This window comes from Chrysemys picta, chromosome 7 (assembly GCF_011386835.1).
Source record: "Chrysemys picta bellii isolate R12L10 chromosome 7, ASM1138683v2, whole genome shotgun sequence".
NCBI lineage: Eukaryota > Metazoa > Chordata > Testudines > Emydidae > Chrysemys > Chrysemys picta.
The window spans coordinates 13,881,044-13,900,377 of NC_088797.1; the positions used below are offsets into that span (position 1 = coordinate 13,881,044).

The 19,334-nt window shown below is 42.5% G+C and overlaps 1 protein-coding gene across 24 annotated transcripts in view; it reads left to right on the top strand.

Moving 5' to 3' along the window:
* The window catches only part of CNTN4 (contactin 4), a 657,650-nt gene that overhangs the window by 408,292 nt on the left and 230,024 nt on the right, over positions 1 to 19,334 (top strand). The window lies entirely within an intron of this gene.

The following is a 19,334-nucleotide window of genomic DNA, read 5'->3' on the forward strand; positions in this document are numbered from 1 at the left end:
AAGGAAGTTGCATGGATTGCTGTGGAGAGAGTCAGATCAGACAGGAAAGGCCACATGCCAATGAAAAAGATGTTCTTGGTTATCAGACCCAAATGATAGTTTGGTAACAGAAGTCTCCAAGGGTGCCCACAAAATCAAAACTGTTTGACAAAGAACGAACATACTTTCTCAAAAATAGAGGCAGGAGCTATTTGTCAGCCCACAAGCATCCCGTCACTCTTGTCAAGACTGAACCACAGCTAGTTTGCCCCAATCCAAGTTCCATTCCCCTAATGGAGGAGGAGCTCATGAGAAACTTGTTAATAGAATAATTTCTGGTGTATACAAGCAATCAGCTTTGAGTTACAAATACTCAAGGCCACAATTCATCAGATATGGAACATGACTTGCACCTCATTGTAGTATCTGACAGACCATCAGAGTGGCCGGTGAGGATGAAGAATAGAAAGAAGATGGTTAGAAGCCATTGTGTAAATGGTTGCGAATAATGACATTCTTGGAGCAGGCTACCAACAGCAGAAAATTCTCCCTTAAAAAAATAATGAATCCCAACTGGGTCCCCCTGTCATTGACTGACCTCCCCAACTTGAACTACAAAAAGCCCTGACCTGGAAGAATTAACTATAAAATGTGCAGTAATTTTCTTGAAACTGTATGTTCACTAGAGATGTGCCTGAACTTTGATGTAAAATAAATGTACAATATTATTCAAAACCAAACAAAACAACTGACCCCATTTTAGTTTTAATGTGTTAGGCAAAGATATCAATTTGATGAAGTCCGACTACAATTGGTAAAATTTACTGCGAAGAGTAGTACATGAATGGGCACATATACTTTGGAACAACTTCCAACTTGACCTTCTCTTCCTCCTCCCCACAAATATGACAGAGTTTAAATAAGCCTGGGCATAAAATTTCTATAATACTGTACCGTATCTGTTTAGTTTGGTTCTCTATATGCTAGTGGAGGAGGAGCTCATGAGAAAGTTAATAGTGTATATAAGCAATAAACTTTGAATTAATTAGGTAGATAGCATAATACCCTCAATTTTTACTGTATGTATGTTTGGGAGAGTGAAGAAGGTCAAAAGGGGAGAATAACCAGCAATTGAAGAACCAAGTTTCAGAGTGTGGGTTTGGCTTGGTTCTGATAAGCCCCAAAAGTATGGATGTAATGTCCAAACTCCAATGATGTTCTAACAGTTATGGGAACAACCCAAACTCATAAGAAGAGGCACATGTAAAAGAAAAATAATAGATTAAAAAAACTTTTAAAACTTCTAGATGCAACGTCTTTAATTCGTGAAATAAGCAAAAGTTTCAGTGGAGTTTTTGACTTTGACTTAATTCACCTATTGCTAGCTGTAAAACTCATACAACTCGGCTGAATAATAGATAAATTCATTCTCCATCTGCTTTTGAAGATGCATGTTTATTCCTGTTTTTCTTCCTGAAGTTCTTTGTATTTTTTCTTCATCCTATAGTACCGCTAGAGGTATTGCTATAGTTAAGGGTTGGTATTTCAAAGTTCCCATTATACTCCTGTATTTCCATGGATGTACAGCTTTACTCCAATGATTTCCTCTAGGCTCAAACTTAACTAATAAGACATCAGCACAGGACTGACTTTGTTTTTGAACTACTTTTCAGAAAAGTCCCTTGAGCAATTCCTAACTTTCAGAAATTGAAAACAACAAATGACTTGGTCATTAATAAATATGCTGTGGGGCCTGTCTCTCCTTGATAACTTATCTCATGTCAAGGGACTTAGAGATTCTCCTGGTGTTTTATGTATTCTTTATATGCATTGTAATTATACATTGTATCATGCATTGTATTGGGCTAATATAAGTAATCCTAATAGAGTAGTGTGAATATATTTGCTATTAGCTGTGGTCAGCTGTGGTGGGCTGACTATATGGAAGGTTGGTGTCAGAACATTTGTGTCAGTAATCCAGAAACTCTGTGCTTTTGTCCTGGACTGAAGAGAAAGCATCTGTGATCATGATCATAGTGTGGAACTATAGGGATGACACAAGTTACAGTCTAATAAAAAAGTGGAGGGGGGGATGGAAAATGTTGATACAGTTAATTTGACATTTTAAAAAGGAAACATTTTAATTTCTCAGGCTAGATTCACAGGGAGACTGAGGCACCATTCTCAAAACGAAGGAGGAGCAGGTGGTGGTGGTAGTAGTGGTGACCCTCTATAACCAATAGCTCAGTGTTTAGGGCACTCACCTGGGATGTGGCAGACCCACAACTGAAGCAGGGACTTGAAGTCAGGTGTTCCTTCTTCCAGGCTAGTGGCTTTTCTGGGATGGGGTGTTCTTGGTATCTCCTGTTGAAGGCATTCCACTTTGTATAAATAGTTAAAGATTAATTGGAGCAAGGGCTGTTGTTCCCACCCCCAGGGGAATGCCCAACTCCAAGGCTATAGAGTCATACTCGTTCTCCCTGGCTCAGTGAATGATGGACTCTGCTCCGTGACCTTTGAGTAAAGTCCACTTCTATTGGACCGGAGGTATGTTTAGCCTTGTCTTTGACTTTGATTCAAATATTTCAGACACTTAATTTACTCTCATACAGTGATCTATCCATTCCCACATCCATTTCAGTACTGGAACTCTTCCACAGCTAAATTAACACTGGAATAGCTTTATTTCTTCGCATCCTCAGAGGCTAAGGATAACTATGGATTTTTTGTGGTCCTGTTACTGGTGGCAAGGTATATCTGACAAAGTGTCAATTGGCTCAATGACATACATCACCTGTTAGACAGTTCTCTCGACTCCACAGCTGCTTGCACTTAGCATAACCATGATCTGTGAGAAGTGAAGGAGAGACGAGAGAGAAGATAACTGGGGGAGCTGCTTGGAGTATGGTCTTCTGTAGGCCTTTGTTCAGAGTTGCAAAAGTGATGTGACTGAGATCAGGAGGGATTGCTTGTACTAACCTACAGAAACCACCAGCAACCATCCATCCAGGTGTTTGCCATTTTACTAAGCTGAGTGCCTCAGCTTGGTAATACTCTCTTCAATTATCTGTGATGAATTTGTTGTGTTCTCCATGGCTAAGATAGATCAGCTGTGGGTTGGCGTCGCCAGACCCTTTGTCTTTGAGATCTGTGGGGTATGATGATATTGATCCTCAAAGGATTCAAATTGGTTTATGATGAGAATGCTCATGGTTGCATGTCTGATCTTGACTATCTTGGTTTCTTAAAAGCAAGTGGTGTGGCTGTGGTGCAGGCATTATCCGCAGTTCTGTTAGCAAGGGAACCATGCCAAGCATGCATGCAGAGGTTGGAAAGCCTCCTCCCTAAAACAGCTTTTTATGCAGGAGTTTTTACATTTTTTTTTTTTTACTGCACTGCATCACACCAAAAATGCCTGGTGCAACTTGTTTATAAAAAACCCCACATTATTATTAATATTATTATTTATTTATTGTATTAGAAATGTCTTATGTGAAATCTCATTCTTATCGGTTAAATATTATTAGCAGGATATGTTTGTGCACTTGATGTAATGAAGGTAATTGAAGTGATAGGCAACAAAAAAAATAGAGAGAAATTGAGAGTGAGTTTTAGTTCTTTTCTGCTCTGAAAGTCTTAGTACAACTGACTCACCTTGAAGAGCATTATGTTGTTTTAATCAGTGATGCCCTTCAGCTGTCCAATCTATCTGGCTTTTTATTTTCTTGAAAAGAGTTGCTGTTCCCAAGGCACAATTTTGTCTTGCAGAAATACCGATTTGTAACTCTGTATGAAAATACACTGGCGTAGGTAGTTAAAACTAATTCCCTAGGAAGAAAACAAGGAAAGGATTTTTATCATTTAAACTGGATATATTCCAAGAATTCTCTCTTCAGTTTTATTAGCTTTCCCAACCGTATGAAATATTCAATTAAACCGTCTCTCAAATTGGCCATAATTTTCAATGGAAATTTTAAAAGTTCCATTTAGCTAACAATATCAATCACTGAGTATAATGTTCAGAGAGAATAAGAATGGCTTCCACCTGTTCATTTGAAATAAAATGTTTAAACTCCCTTCAAGTTTCATTTTAATAAATGTACAGACAGACAGCAAGTACTTAGTACTTAGCAGCCTGCTGATTGCTTTCTTATTTTGCCTTGGGTTTTGACTGCTGGATACAGAAAATGTACTGTAGATAAACAAAAAGTTTGCAGGATCTTCATGGTTTCTTTTAACCAAATGTTGTATTAGATTTTGGAAATTGAGGAAACCTCTAGTTTTAAAATTGTAGTGGACCACCCCATGTGTAAAGGAAAGAAACTGTATATAGGGGTCGGCAAGCTTTCAGAAGTGGTGTGCCGAGTCTTCATTTATTCACTCTAATTTAAGGTTTCGCTTGCCAGTCATACATTTTAACGTTTTTAGCGGATCTCTTTCTATAAGACTATAATCTATAACTAAACTATTGTTGTATGTAAAGTAAATAAGGTTATTAAAAATGTTTAAGAAACTTCATTTAAAATTAAATTAAAATGCAGAGCCCCTGGAGCGGTGGGCCAGGACCCAGGCAGTGTGAGTGCCACTGAAAATCAGCTTGCGTGCCGCCTTCGGCACGCGTGCCATAAGTTGCCTACCCCGGTATATAGTATCTTTTCATATGATGCATTAGTGACTCAGTAACATATGAAATAATACATTTTCCTGTAATTTAAAATATCTGAATAAATATATGACTGAACATAAAACCAAGATGTCAAATATAAGTTGCATATATATCATTTGCATATAATTTAAATACCACGTGGTATTTCCACATGGAAAATATTCTAAAGAGCCTCCTAAAGTGTATCTTCAAAATATGTGTGCATACCCATTTGAGTCTGTAAATTCCTATTGTTACTCTCATGAAATGGGTAATTGCATTCATAAATGCAATTTTGCACAGGCAAATAAGTGCACTTATTTTTTGCACAGGCAAATAAGTGCACTTGCAATTTTACAGGTACATACTAGGGGGATATAGAAAATGTGCCCTAAAGTGTATATAGAGGGGGAAAATGTGCAAACAGGTTTGCTTCTACCATATTTCCTGCTATTTGTACACTGTTTATGGCAAAGCAAGTAGAGGGAGGGTCAGATAAAATTGACCTGAACGTTTAAATAAATAAATAAATGAAGGTTGGGGAGAAGTAAGAGCTGTGGGGATATAACAGCTGATTTCAATATTCTTATTAGATCTTACAAACTGACAAATAGCCAACCTATAATGCTGTCAAGTATCAGAGGGGTAGCCGTGTTAGTCTGGATCTGTAAAAGCAGCAAAGAATCCTGTGGCACCTTATAGACTAACAGACGTATTGGAACATGAGCTTTCATGGGTGAATACCCACTTCGTCGGATGCATGTAGTGGAAATTTCCAGAGGCAGGTATAAATATGCAAGCAAGAGTGAGTCAGAAGAACTCCACATGGACTCCTCCTGAGAGTCGAAATGACAGTCTGGACCTATACGTAGAATGCTTCCGCCGACGTGCACAGGCAGAAATTGTGGAAAAACAACATCGCTTGCCTTATAACCTCAGTCGTACAGAACGCAATGCCATCCACAGTCTCAGAAACCACCCTGATATTATAATCAAAGAGGCTGATAAAGGAGGTGCTGTTGTCGTCATGAACAGGTCTGACTACCAGAAGGAGGCTGCCAGACAACTCTCCAATACCAAATTCTACAGGCCACTTCCCTCAGATCCCACTGAGGAATACACTAAGAAACTGCACCATCTACTCAGGACACTCCTTACACTAACACAGGAACAAATCAACATACCCTTAGAGCCCCGACCGGGGTTGTTCTATCTACCACCCAAGATCCACAAACCCAGAAATCCTGGACACCCCAGCATCTCGGGCATTGGCACTCTCACTGAAGGACTGTCTGGATATGTGGACTCTCTACTCAGACCCTATGCCACCAGCACTCCCAGCTATCTCCATGATACCACAGATTTCCTGAGAAAACTACAATGCATTGGTGGCCTTCCAGAAAACACCATCCTAGCCACCATGGATGTAGAGGCTCTCTAAACAAACATCCCACATACAGATGGAATACAAGCTGTCAGGAACAGTATCCCTGATGATGCCACAGCACAACTGAGCTCTGTGACTTTATCTTCACACACAACTATTTCAAATTTGATGACAGTATATACCTCCAGACCAGTGGCACCGCTATGGGCACCCACATGGCCCTACAATATGCCAAATTTTTTATGGCTGACCTGGAACAACGCTTCCTCAGCTCTCGTCCACTCATGCCCCTTCTCTACCTACACTACATTGATGACATCTTCATCGTCTGGACCCATGGGAAGGAGACTCTGGAAAAATTCCACCACGATTTCAACAGCTTCCACCCCACCATCAACCTCAGCCTGGACCAAGCTACACAGGAGGTCCACTTTCTAGACACCACAGTGCAAATAAGTGACTGTCACATTAACACCACCCTATACCGAAAACCCACCGATAGCTATGCCTACCTTCATGCCTCCAGCTTCCATCCCGGACACACCACACGATCCATTGTCTACAGCCAAGCACTGAGGTACAACCGCATCTGCTCCAACCCCTCAGACAGAGACCAACACCTACAAAATCTTCACCAAGCATTCTCAAAACTATGATACCCACACGAGGAAATAAGGAAACAGATCAACAGAGCCAGACGTGTACCCAGAAGCCTCCTACTGCAAGACAAGCCCAAGAAAGAAACCAACAGAACTCCACCGGCCATCACATACAGTCCCCAGCTAAAACCTCTCCAACGCATCATCAGTGATCTACAACCCATCCTGGACAACGATCGCTCACTTTCACAGGCCTTGGGTGGAAGGCCAGTCCTCGCCCACAGACAACCCCCGAACCTGAAGCATATTCTCACCAGTAACTACACACTGCACTATAGTAACTCTAACTCAGGAACCAATCCATGCAACAAACCTCGATGCCAACTCTGCCCACATATCTACACCAGCAACACCATCACAGGACCTAACCAGATCAGCCACACCATCACTGGCTCATTCACCTGCATGTCAACCAATGTAATATACACCACCATATGCCAACAATGCCCCTCTGCTATGTACATCGGCCAAACTGGACAGTCCCTACGTAAAAGGATAAATGGACACAAATCAGATATTAGGAATGGCAATATATAAAAACCTGTAGGAGAACACTTCAATCTCCCTGGACACACAATAGCAGATTTAAAGGTAGCCATCCTGCAGCAAAAAAGACTTCAGGACCAGACTTCAAAGAGAAACTGCTGAGCTTCAGTTCATCTGCAAATTTGACACCATCAGCTCAGGATTAAACAAAGACTGTGAATGGCTAGCCAACTACAAAAGCAGTTTCTCCTCCCTTGGTGTTCACACCTCAACTGCTAGAAGAGGGCCTCATCCTCCCTGATTGAACTAACCTTGTTATCTCTAGCCTGACTCACTCTTGCTTGCATATTTATACCTGCCTCTGGAAATTTCCACTACATGCATCCGACGAAGTGGGTATTCACCCACGAAAGTTTGTGCTCCAATACGTCTGTTAGTCTATAAGGTGCCACAGGACTCTTTGCTGCTTTTACAACCTATAATGGGTGACTTAAACCAAAACAAAACTAGGTTATTATCATGCCATTAAACCAGTATCTATGCTTTAAACTCATTACTGAACTCCTTGTGACTTGGCATCGGAGTCAACTTTTTGGGGACATGGTGATCCCCTGATGAGAATCACACTTAGACCCGCCCCCCCAGCTTGATTTTTTTTATCTGTGTGATATATTCATGGCGTAATCAGAGGAAGCTAAGTCCAGCACTTGGAAGGTTGCCCTGATGCGGCTGATGTCAACAGAAGTCAAATATATATATCCTTGGGCAGATCCCTGTCTGAGTAAAATATCTGAGTCTTTCTGTGCTTTCTGTGCTTATTCTATGCATTTTTTCAGAAAATTATACAATATTAATTCAGATTTCTTCCATAACAAGTGGTAATGAAGCTTCAGTAAAAGTAGCTGAGGTGAATTAAATATAGAGTGGTGGAGATGGGTGGAAGAAAACAGGGAAAGGGCTTTGCATAAATAGAAGACTTAGAGGGGAGGATAGTTTGAGTACAATGCATTGAAGATGTTATAATGCTAAGGGAACATTAAAGGCATTTCTCTACACACGATTAAGTTACATCTCAAAGATAGTGTGAATAAAGTTAGGCTAGAAGCTCATTAGGGCAAAACATCAAGTTGTAATAAATCTATGAAACAATTAGATGAAAAATTCTGACTACAGAAAAGTAAGGACTTAATGTGCATGGTATAAAAGTTTATTTTTCAGCCCATGTGGGGCAGCATTCAGCTAATCAAAAGGGAGGATCAAATGGTTATAAAGTGTCTTAAAGCTCAGAAGAGGTTTGATTCTGAGTAGCACTTAATTGGTCTCTGCTTTTCCAGTCCTTCAAGATACCACTTTCCACAAAGAGCCCTGCCACAGTAGTTGCGGGTAGTTGCAATAGTTGCCAAAGTAGTTGGGGGACTTTCAGTCATGCAAAAGACAGATCTGTGAGCAAAGTATCCAGAACCAGTGTGTGTTTTAGGGAAGGAATAATAGATGTCAGTTTTCTATTAAACAAGAGGGCAAAACCTGTGATGCACTCCAACAAATGTTGAGATGGGATGGAGCTAGCCTCATTTTCCAGGCAGCTTAGCTATTATTTCCACAGAGCCATCAGCCACGAGGTAGCAGTTTGTGAGTCAGGTCACGTGGCACTAGAATTATCACACAAGTGAATCTTGCTCCTGATGGTGACAGAAGACTTCTGGCTTGGGTCCCCTTTAGTTGTAGGCTAAGCGATCTTTCTGGGCTAGACTTGTAAACATAAATTCAACAGCCCTCCCCCCCCTTTGTTGGGACTCCCCTAGAGCTGGTTGGAATTTTTCCGATGGAACCATTTTCCATCTGAAAATTCTGATATGTCAAAAGTGAAATATTTTGCAGAAACATGTCAATTTCAACATTTCATTTTGAGGCCAAAATGGGGGGAAAACTGATTGACCCAAGAGAATTTTTGTTTGTTTGTTTGTTTGTCCCATTTTGGAACAGAATTGGTTTCCCAAAATTGTGGAATTTCCCTGAAACAGAAAGTCCAGTTCCTGTCCAGCTCTAGACACCAGTGACATGGATAAAACTTTGTACATTAAAAAGACTGAAACTAAGACTGAGATAAGATTTTTTTAAAATTCCGATAAAGAAATTATCTTTGATAGAATAAACTGCAGTTAATAAAGAAATCTCCAGATGGGTTTTCCAATTACTTCATTTACTTTTGTGTAACCCTCCTGCCCATCTAAGTTGGCAGCAGCAAGGGCCGGGTTCTGTATCTAGGGGTTCCGTTTCAATAACGCAATGCAAAACCGGCTTGAGCCCCCACCCAGTGACCTAGGACAATTACATACCACCCCCTGGGCGGCTCTAAGAGGCAATACTTCCCCTCTCGCAAGCACGGAGTCTGAATGTAGCAGAAAATGTTTAATAACATGAAGTAAACGACATCAGCATTAAATTGAAACAAACAGGAATCATAACACAAACCATGAGCAAAAGACCCACCCCAGCAAATTGGGCCGTGTCCTTTCCCTTTGGTTCTTGAATCCAGCAACCCAAAAATCACCCAGAGTCCTCAAAGTCCAACATCCCCAAAGTCTCTTGGGTCCAGCAACCACCCAAAGTCCCAAAAGTCCAACAACCTCCAAAGTTTCTGTCCCTGGTCGGTGCAGCCCCAGAGTAAAAGGGGAGCACACAGGGTGTTAAGGGGCACCTTACGTGATCCGAGGCCGACCAGCTGTCTCTCCGTGGGGTTCCGCTGCAGCCTTCACCATGAGCCAGTCCACTCCTGCCATCCCACGAACTGCTCCACTCACCGACCCGTGAGCCACTCCAGCTGTCCCCGCAAATGTATCCGCTCACTGACCTGTGAGCCGCTCCAGTCGCCCCGCAAACGGCTCTGCTCACCATTCCTTGGGCCGCTCCAACTGTCCCCGCAAGGCTCCGCGCCGCTCGCTGCTCCTCCAGCCGTCCCCGCAAACTGCTCCGCCAGCCACTTAGCAATATAGCTTCAGGCTCCCCCACTAGTTAACACAGCACTCAGTGATCTCAGCTCTTAGTAACTTTAGCTTTTTTGTGATTTCAGCTCGTAGTAAGGGAGCCCCAGTGCTGGTGCACCATTGGCCCAAAGTGAATTCAGCTCAGCAGCCTGTAACTAGACTCCTAATGGAATCAAAGTTAGCTCTGACATTCAACAGTGAAGAGAGAAGGTGGTACAATTGGTGTTTCAGGCCCTCAAAGGGGGCCCATACCATCAGGTATAAATACCTATCCCCATCCTCTCTCAATTCACTAGGTTTTGTAACCCATGCCTCTTGTCAAGCAAGTGCTACTTAGTTAATGGTGAGTCCTTCTGTCATACAACAGTTCCACTGGCCTTGATTCACAGAATCAGGGTAACAAAACTTTATTCTTCCTGCCCCAATAACAGAGAAACTGGGGATCCCACACCAGCCAGAGTAACCACTTTCAGTTGCTGTTGTCTGATGCCAGGTGGGTAGGTGTATGTATGTAAACAAGATCAGCCCCTGGAGTTCTTTTCCACAGTCGCCATAATTCACCACCAGATGTCAGGGTAGAGCTCATCCTGGCTCTGCTTACATTTGTATAGTGAATTTAGAGTTTCTGAAAGTTGATGGGTTGACAGCCCAAGAAAACCATGGCTTCTGTGTATCTATGGAACATACATAATATATACGGTGGCTCAGGACTGGGCTCTCCTGCAGTGCCCAGTGAGTGTGTTGGAACCTAGACATGAAGGGTGAAAATGTAGATACTTTCCTATGTCCACTGTGTACCTAGGACCTGATTCTCAACTATATCTGAGCTGTGCTTGGACTTAGTAGACAATGTGGCTGCAGGGGGCCAGTTGCTGCTCACTGATCCACAGCTGTCCAGCCCCAATAGAAATAGAACAGCAAGGGACTTTCCTCTGCAGTATTTATTGCTGGACACTGTCAAAAATATGATACTGGACTAGATGCAGCCTGGCAGTTCCTATACTACTGTGTTTAAAAGATAGTTTTTCTCCTAAAATTCAATGTAATTTTGTGTGTGTTGGATGAAAGCCTCACAAGCATAGAAAAGCATGCTCCTTTCAAAGGAGTCGAAACCTTGATCTTTGCTTCTGTCTATTTTTGCTGATAGAAGAAAAGATGCCTTTTGGAGGTGAATCACTGTTTGCAACTGGCCTTAAGTTTAAGCTTGCTCCATGTTCATTTTGGGTCAGCTGTCTCTGTCTTGAGTAACAGATGCAATTCAAAAGGAATCTATTATTGTGAAAATACATAAACAGAAAGCATAGCTTACGCATGAAGGGTATTTCTTGTGCTTTCACAGAAAAGTAATAGATCTGTTAAGACGAACACAGACCAGACAGTAGATGCTGGAAAGTAAAGGATCAAAGAGAGCACCATGAATCATGTGGTAGTAGATCTTTATAAACGTAGGTACATCGAATCATCATTTTATAGGAGGAAAAGAAAGTATAATTAAAATAATCATATAAATGTTCTCCCCATTTAGGGCCAGATGTAAAGCTCACTGAACTCAATAGAAGGACTTCCATTGATGTCAAGGCTTTCAGTTGGTAAATCATGGCCCATGGCCACTACTGATATTTCATATTATTTTAATGATACCCACGGTGTGGTCTGTTAGTCTTTACAGATCTATCCATCTATCAATCTTTCAGCCATGGCCCCTATCAATATATATAAATATATAGATCTATAAAAACTAATACTATCTTTATCATTACACCTCTACCCCGATATAACACGACTCGATATAACGCGAATTCAGATATAACGTGGTAAAGCAGTGCTCCGGGGGGGGGGGGGCTGTGCACTCCTGTGGATCAAAGCAAGTTTGATATAACGCAGTTTCACCTATAACGCAGTAAGATTTTTTGGCTCCCGAGGACAGCGTTATATCGGGTTAGAGGTGTATCCTTATTTTAACCATTGCATCAAGTAAACATATATTTTGGTGCAAGGAGCATCTTTTGGGTGTATGTTTTTACAGCGACTAGCCCAATGGGTCTCAAATCCATGATTGAGATCTCTTGCCATTACTGCAATATAAATATTCATCATTTTTGTGGTGAATTTAAATGCTATTGCCTATTTTACAATAACAAGCATCGTATAACAAACCTCTTCCCACAAAATGACATATTATTGTAAAGTAAAATGTATTTGCCTCATGATATAGTAGATACTGTATATATTAAATTCATTTTTTATCCAGCAATATTGTAATTTAATCAAGACTATCATTTATGGTGCAAATAATAGTTTTCCACATACAAGAGACTAGACAGCAATTTTGTTCTGTTTATTAATTGCTGAGTATTTAGAGTTCTTTGGCCCAGATCCTCATCTGGTATAAATCAGCGTAGCTCATTTGTTATCAGATACAATCATGTCCTGGTTTCAATAATACATTGGATTGTGGCAACAAGACTGTGTGGGCTATAGACTAAACAGTTTGGACTTGCTTATCTTGGCTTTGCACAGGCAGTAATTAGGAAGAGAATGAAGAAGGAAGAATAGCCACTCAGAAATACATTTGAGAAATAAATTTAATTGTGCATTGTTGTAATTTTTCTCTCCCTCTTTTGTTCTACTTTTATGCTGACAGCTGCTCCCAGAATTTCTCATTTATTTTCCTCAACCAATGCAATTTTCTCTTTTGAAAGCCAAGTAGTATTTTTAGCTGTGCCTGTTGTTGTTAGGTAGCAGAAAAGTTGTTGGTGGAGGGGTGGAGTAGGTGGGGAGGGTAAAAGACAAATGTTAAAAGGTGTCAAGTGCATGTATTTTAGTATGTGGAAAGCAACTTGATCTAATGATCTGTCATCAACTTATACTTGATGTCATTTTGTTCTTGGCTCCTATGGGTTTGATACAAATTAATTAAATCAATTAACAAAATTATTTTACCTAACTGAGGCCATATCTACCTTTGAATTCTGTATCTTTTGTGTGTTGTAACTAGTTTTCTTACTACCCAGTACAGTGCTTGAAAATGATGTAAATAGGTTGCACTTATTTCTTAGAAATACAGTGCCAAATCAAATGTCTGAAGACATTTTATGAACCAGTATGGCTGAAGCTTGAAAACTGGTGTCTCATCTGCTTGTCAACATTGGTGCACTGGCGGAGGATGAAAGAGCAAATTCTTTAGGCGCCAGTCCTGCAATCAGGTCCGTGCAGTAACTAATCTTCTTCCATGGTCCCTCTCGAGCCGAGCACAGAGTGAGGTATTTATGACCCTCTGGCACACTGTGTTTACTTGCTCCACCTTTCATACCAGAACCACATAGAATCATAGAATCATAGAATATCAGGGTTGGAAGGGACCTCAGGAGGTCATCTAGTCCAACCCCCTGCTCAAAAGCAGGACCAATTCCCAACTAAATCATCCCAGCCAAGGCTTTGTCAAGCCTGACCTTAAAAACCTCTAAGGAAGGAGATTCCACCACCTCCTTAGGTAACCCATTCCAGTGCTTCACCACCCTCCTAGTGAAAAAGTTTTCCCTAATATCCAACCTAAACCTCCCCAACTGCATCTTGAGACCATTACTCCTTGTTCTGTCATCAGGTACCACTGAGAACAGTCTAGATCCATCCTCTTTGGAACCCCCTTTCAGGTAGTTGAAAGCAGCTATCAAATCCCCCCTCATTCTTCTCTTCTGCAGACTAAACAATCCCAGTTCCCTCAGCCTCTCCTCATAAGTCACGTGCTCCAGCCCCCAATCATTTTTGTTGCCCTCCGCTGGACTCTTTCCAATTTTTCCACATCCTTCTTGTAGTGTGGGGCCCAAAACTGGACACAGTTCTCCAGATGAGGCCTCACCAATGTCGAATAGAGGGCAACAATCACGTCCCTCGATCTGCTGGCAATGCCCCTACTTATACAGCCCAGAATGCCGTTAGCCTTCTTGGCAACAAGAGCACACAGTTGACTCATATCCAGCTTCTCGTCCACTGTAACCCCTAGGTCCTTTTCTGCAGAACTGCTTCCTAGCCATTCGGTCCCTAGTCTGTAACAGTGCATGGGATTCTTCCTTCCTAAGTGCAGGACTCTGCACTTGTCCTTGTTGAACCTCATCAGGTTTCTTTTGGCCTAATCCTCTAATTTGTCTAGGTCCCTCTGTATCCTGTCCCTACCCTCCAGCGTATCTACCACTCCTCCCAGTTTAGTGTCATCTGCAAACTTGCTGAGAGTGCAGTCCACACCATCCTCCAGATCATTAATGAAGATATTGAACAAAACCGGCCTCAGGACCGACCCCTGGGGCACTCCACTTGAAACTGGCTGCCAACTAGACATGGAGCCGTTGATCACTACCCGTTGAGCCCGATGATCTAGAATCATAGAATCATAGAATATCAGAGTTGGAAGGGACCTCAAGAGGTCATCTAGTCCAACCCCCTGCTCAAGCAGGACCAATTCCCAGCTAAATCATCCCAGCCAGGGCTTTGTCAAGCCGGGCCTTAAAAACCTCCAAGGAAGGAGACTCCACCACCTCCCTAGGTAACGCATTCCAGTGTTTCACCACCCTCCTAGTGAAATAGTTTTTCCTGATATCCAACCTGGACTTCCCCCACCGCAACTTGAGACCATTGCTCCTTGTTCTGTCATCTGCCACCACTGAGAACAGCCGAGCTCCATCCTCTTTGGAACCCCCCTTCAGGTAGTTGAAGGCTGCTATCAAATCCCCCCTCATTCTTCTCTTCTGGAGACTAAACAATCCCAGTTCTCTCAGCCTCTCCTCATAAGTCATATGCTCCAGACCCCTAATCATTTTTGTTGCCCTCCGCTGGACTCTTTCCAATTTTTCCACATCCTTCTTGTAGTGTGGGGCCCAAAACTGGACACAGTATTCCAGATGAGGCCTCACCAATGTCGAATAAAGGGGAACGATCACGTTCCTCGATCTGCTGGCAATGCCCCTACTTATACAGCCCAAAATGCCGTTAGCCTTCTTGGCAACAAGAGCACACTGTTGACTCATATCCAGCTTCTCGTCCACTGTGACCCCTAGGTCCTTTTCAGCAGAACTGCTACCTAGCCATTCGGTCCCTAGTCTGTAGCAGTGCATGGGATTCTTCCGTCCTAAGTGCAGGACTCTGCACTTGTCCTTGTTGAACCTCATCAGGTTTTTTTCTGCCCAATCTTCTAATTTGTCTAGGTCCCTCTGTATCCGATCCCTACCCTCTAGTGTATCTACCACGCCTCCAAGTTTAGTGTCATCTGCAAACTTGCTGAGAGTGCAGTCCACACCATCCTCCAGATCATTAATAAAGATATTAAACAAAACCGGCCCCAGGACCGACCCTTGGGGCACTCCACTTGAAACCGGCTGCCAACTAGACATGGAGCCATTGATCACTACCCGTTGAGCCCGACGATCTAGCCAGCTTTCTATCCACCTTACAGTCCATTCATCCAGCCCATACTTCTTTAACTTGCTGGCAAGAATACTGTGGGAGACAGTATCAAAAGCTTTGCTAAAGTCAAGAAATAACACATCCACTGCTTTCCCCTCATCCACAGAGCCAGTTATCTCATCATAGAAGGCAATTAGGTTAGTCAGGCACGACTTCCCCTTCGTGAATCCATGCTGACTGTTCCTGATCACTTTCCTTTCCTCTAAATGTTTCATAATTGATTCCTTGAGGACCTGCTCCATGATTTTTCCAGGGACTGAGGTAAGGCTGACTGGCCTGTAGTTCCCCGGATCCTCCTTCTTCCCTTTTTTAAAGATGGGCACTACATTAGCCTTTTTCCAGTCATCCGGGATCTCCCCCAATCGCCATGAGTTTCCAAAGATAATGGCCAATGGCTCTGCAATCACATCCGTCAACTCCTGTAGCACCCTCGGATGCAGTGCATCCAGCTCCATGGACTTGTGCTCATCCAGTTTTTCTAAATAGTCCCGAACCACTTCTTTTTTCCACAGAAGGCTGGTCACCTTATCCCTATACTGTGCTGCCCAGTGCAGCAGTCTGGGAGCTGACCTTGTTCGTGAAGACAGAGGCAAAAAAATCATTGAGTACATTAGCTTTTTCCACATCCTCTGTTACTAGGTTGCCTCCCTCATTCAGTAAGGGGCCCACACTTTCCTTGACTTTCTTCTTGTTGCTAACATACCTGAAGAAACTCTTCTTGTTACTCTTAACATCTCTTGCTAGCTGCAACTCCAAGTGTGATTTGGCCTTCCTGATTTCACTCCTGCATGTCTGAGCAATATTTTTATACTCCTCCCTGGTCATTTGTCCAATCTTCCACTTCTTGTAAGCTTCTTCTTTGCGTTTAAGGTCAGCAAGGATTTCACTGTTAAGCCAAGCTGGTCGCCTGCCATATTTACTGTTCTTTCTACACATTGGGATGTTTTTTTCCTGCAACCTCAATAAGGATTCTTTAAAATACAGCCAGCTCTCCTGGACTCCTTTCCCCCTCATGTTATTCTCCCAGGGGATCCTGCCCATCAGTTCCCTGAGGGAGTCAAAGTCTGCTTTTCTGAAGTCCAGGGTCCATATTCTGCTGCTCTCCTTTCTTCCTTGTGTCAGGATCCTGAACTCGACCATCTCATGGTCACTGCCTCTCAGGTTCCCATCCACTTTTGCTTCCCCTACTAATTCTTCTCGGTTTGTGAGCAGCAGGTTTAGAAGAGCTCTGCACCTAGTTGGTTCCTCCAGCACTTGCACCAGGAAATTGTCCCCTACACTTTCCAAAAACTTCCTGGATTGTCTGTGCACTGCTGTATTGCTCTCCCAGCAGATATCAGGGTGATTAAAGTCCCCCATGAGAACCAGGGCCTGTGATCTAGTAACTTCTGCTAGTTGCTGGAAGAAAGCCTCGTCCACCTCATCCCCCCTGATCTGGTGGTCTGTAGCAGACTCCCACCACGACATCACCCTTGTTGCTCATGCTTCTAAACTTAATCCAGAGACTCTCAGGTTTTTCTGCAGTTTCATACCGGAGCTCTGAGCAGTCATACTCCTCTCTTACATACAATGCAACTCCCCCACCTTTTCTGCCCTGCCTGTCCTTCCTGAACAGTTTATATCCATCCATGACAGTACTCCAGTCATGTGAGTTATCCCACCAAGTCTCTGTTATTCCAATGACATCATAGTTCCTTGACTGTGCCAGGACTTCCAGTTCTCCCTGCTTGTTTCCCAGGCTTCTTGCATTTGTGTATAGGCACTTTAGATAACTCGCTTCCTCTGTAGAAATAAGCCACTTAAAACAGCCTTAAAAATTACACTTTGGTGTCAGCCATCATATGTCTGCCAAAGACCAGCAATAAAGAAACAAGTTTGCTGTGTGCCTTTTTTATTAGTTTGAGTATCTGAGCTTAACGGCAACCCTCCCCTTTTAAACATGAGGTATATTTTCTTGTGATCCTGTGACCTTTAGTATGATGTGATGCAATGTAAACTGACACACCACACTTGAAATAATGTGAAACAATCACACAGTGTGACTCAAGTACCTCGATGTGGTGTAACATAGATAATGTAGCCGATACAGTACATATCTGCGTCAGCATGGTTCACTGACTAATAGAATTATGAGGGGATAGTTTGTCTTATCCCTATTCCAGCATGACCAATCAGTCTGTCTATGATATTTCTAGGCACCCATCACCGTAGTATCTGAGCATCAGGACAACACATCTATTGGAATTAGTTGTTTGTTAATGCTCATTTCTGTTTTTGACAATTTGGAACATTGGAGAAATTAAAATGTCCTTTAATTTTTGTTTTAAATCCAAACAGTATAAAAGTTGAAGCTATAATCCCTATGGGCCAGATTTCAATTGCCTTCCCAATGCTGCATTCTTTACCCCTTAAGTAGTCCCTTTGAAGCCTATACAGCTACTCAAGGCATAAAGTACCTATGCATATCAGAAGTGAGTAAGGACATCCCAATCTCACCCTGAGGTGGTGGTGGTTATTATTAGTTGTTGTTATTATCTTTCTTTTTCTGCCAGCAACAGGGAGCTGCACACAGCTATAATTGAAGGTAGAGATTATGTGAAATGTGTTTTGAATAATATATGAATCAGTCAGACATATTTAATATGTATTTAAAAATAAAGATAAATACAACAGGTATTTCCTTAGAGCATCCCCTTTTGAGTTGAAGAGAGGAGATTTGGGAAATGTAGCTCCTTGATAATCTTTGCGCAGTCTCTCTCTCAAATCATTACATAACAGAAGCAGAGTTTTCTTTCTGAGGTACTTGCTATGGTTCTTCTGACACCCCTCAAAACAATTCAGTAGAGTCCCTGAATATATGCTAGAATCATAGGTTACCCCCACCAGCTCTACGCTCTCCCAGCTGCTTGACCATGAGTGCAATGGATCCACTGAGACGCATCTTCCTCACATCTGATTGCTTCAGAGTATTATATCACAGGATTATAGCCCCTCTGCTCATTTCCAGCTTCGTTGTCACTCTTCTATGTGACTCCCTTTCTCCTACCCTCTCCAAGGGTACGTCTATACTTACCTCCGGGTCCGGCGGTAAGCAATCGATCTTCTGGGATCGATCCCGGAAGTGCTCGCCGTCGACGCTGGTACTCCTGCTCCGCGAGAGGAGTTCACGGAGTCGACGGGGGAGCCTGCCTGCCGCGTCTGGACCGCGGTAAGTTCGAACTAAGGTACTTCGACTTCAGCTACGTTATTCACGTAGCTGAAGTTGTGTATCTTAGTTCGAAGTGGGGGGTTAGTGTGGACCAGGCCCAATTCTCCTGAGAGTTCATTGAGGAGGCAGTAGGGAGCCAGAACAAGATCAAGGGGTAATACCAGGAAGACTGATCACCTAACCTCATGTAAAATTTAAATGGTTAATTGAGTTAAGAATCCTTATCCTTAATTAGGGGATTGGCGCCTTTTAGGAGGCTTCAAATTAAATCCATACTTAGGTCACAATCAGTAGTGTAGTTGAGAGCAAACGTGTGTAAACAGAGTCTACCTCACTTCTCATTTGTGGAATACGGAGTTTAGGTTAGGTTAGGTTACCTTCTTTTCTTTTCTTTTCTTTTCTTTTCTTTTCTTTTCTTTTTATTTGTCGATGCAACAAGAGCTCTCCAGGTTCTTGTGCAAGAGTAGTGGCCTGTGCAGATCCCTATTGACATGTAGATTGTGTTCTAGCATTAGGACCTATTCCAGAA